Below are 1,840 nucleotides of genomic sequence, written 5' to 3' on the forward strand. Positions count from 1 at the left end.
AACTTCTTGAATTCTAGGCAATCACTAACATATCTTTTTTTCCTCTATAAATTTGTCTCTGCTGGACATTTCACATAAATCATAAAATTCGTGATCTTTTCTGATTGGTTTCTTTCACTGAGCATGTTTTTGAGGTTCATCCATATTGTAGCATGTATCAGTACCTCATTTCTTACTATTGCCAAATAATATTCTATTGTATAGATATACCATATTTTATTTCACCAGTTGATGGAGATTTGAGTTGTTTCCACTTTTTAGCTACTATGATTATAATATGCTGCTATAAGTTTTATATACAAGTTTTTGTGTGGGTTGTGTTTTCATTTCTCTTGGGTACACGCACAGTACTGCAATTGCTCGGTTATATGGCAACTCTCAATTTAACCTTTTGAGTTAAACTGCTAGACTGTTTTCCAAAGCAACTATGCTATCATTCTTAAAAACTTTCAGCACTAATTCACTCACTCATTTAGGAAATATTTATTGGAAATCTACTATTCCATGCACTAGATATTAGTGATCAAATGGCAAACAAAACAGAGTCTCTACCATAATGGAGATGATAACCTATCAGGGAAGAAATACAAAATAATAACCCTTGGAACAAATATAATGATAGGTAAAGTACAAGGTACGCAGGACCAGGAAAGAGAGGGACCTAACCTGTTTAGATTCCTGTTAAGATCTCCCTGAGGGAAATATATTTTCACTGCGACTTAAGTGAAGGAATAATTGAAATTAACTTAGCAAAGAAGGGTGAAAGTGTTTGGTACAAAGGAACAAACTCATAAAACTCTAGAGTTAAGGAGGAGGCATATTCTACTTGAAGAACAAAGAGAAATTCAATGTAACTGTAAACTGTGTAATGTGCAAGGTAAAGAAGGATAAAAATTGAGTCTGGAGAAGTAGGCACAGATCACTGAAGGGTTTTTAATAGGGCAGTAACAAAATTAGTTTTTGTTCCTTAAAGAACTTTCATAATGTCTAAAGCCCTTGATGTCCTACAAATGAAGGAGTAGGATGTCCTTAAATTCCTTGCAGCAGGAACCCACTTAGGTGGCACCCACCTTGCTTTCTCATGCAAAAAGAAAAGTGATGGCATAAATCTGAAGAGAACCTGGGAGAAGCTTCTGCTGCCAGCTTACACCATCATTGCCATTGAAAACCTGGCTGATGTCAATATTATATCCTCCAAGGACACTGGCCAGTGAGCTGTGCTGAAATTTGAAGCCACTCCGATTGCTGGCCGCTTCACTCCTGGGACCTTCAGTAACCAGATCCTGGCAGCCTTCTGAGAGCCATACCTTTCAGTGGTTTCTGATCCTAGGGCTGACCACCAGCCTCTCATAGAGGTGTCTTCTGTTAACCTACCTACCATTTCTTTATGAAACAAAGACTCTCTTTTGAGCTATGTGGACATTGCCACCCAGTACAACACAAGGGAACTCACTCAGTGGGTCTGAGGTGGTGAATGCTGGCCTGGGAAGTTCTGTACATGCGTGGCACCATCTCCTGTAAGCAACCATGAGAGGCCAAGCCTGATCTCTACTTCTACAGGGATCCTGAAGAGGTTGAAGAGGAAGAGCAGGCCACTGCTGAAAAGGCTATAACCAAGGAGGAACTTCAGGGTGAATGAGCTATTCTAGCTCCCAAAATTTAAGACTCTTCAAGCCGAGGTCACAGACTGATTGGAAGGTACAGATGCCCTCTGTGCCTATCCAGCTGTTCCCTATTGAAGGCTTGTCCACATTTCTCACTGCTCAGGCCACTGAATGGGTAGGAACAACCAAGATCTTAAGCTGATCTTCCACAGACTCTTAAACAGAAAATGGAAGTA

The 1,840-nt window shown here is 40.0% G+C and overlaps 1 pseudogene; it reads left to right on the forward strand.

Moving 5' to 3' along the window:
• Nucleotides 1–983: 983 nt before the first annotated feature.
• On the forward strand, nt 984–1,639 carry LOC102890393 (annotated as a pseudogene).
• The last annotated feature ends 201 nt before the right edge of the window (nt 1,640–1,840 follow it).

This window comes from Pteropus alecto, unplaced genomic scaffold (assembly GCF_000325575.1).
Source record: "Pteropus alecto unplaced genomic scaffold, ASM32557v1 scaffold7, whole genome shotgun sequence".
Classification (NCBI taxonomy): domain Eukaryota; kingdom Metazoa; phylum Chordata; class Mammalia; order Chiroptera; family Pteropodidae; genus Pteropus; species Pteropus alecto.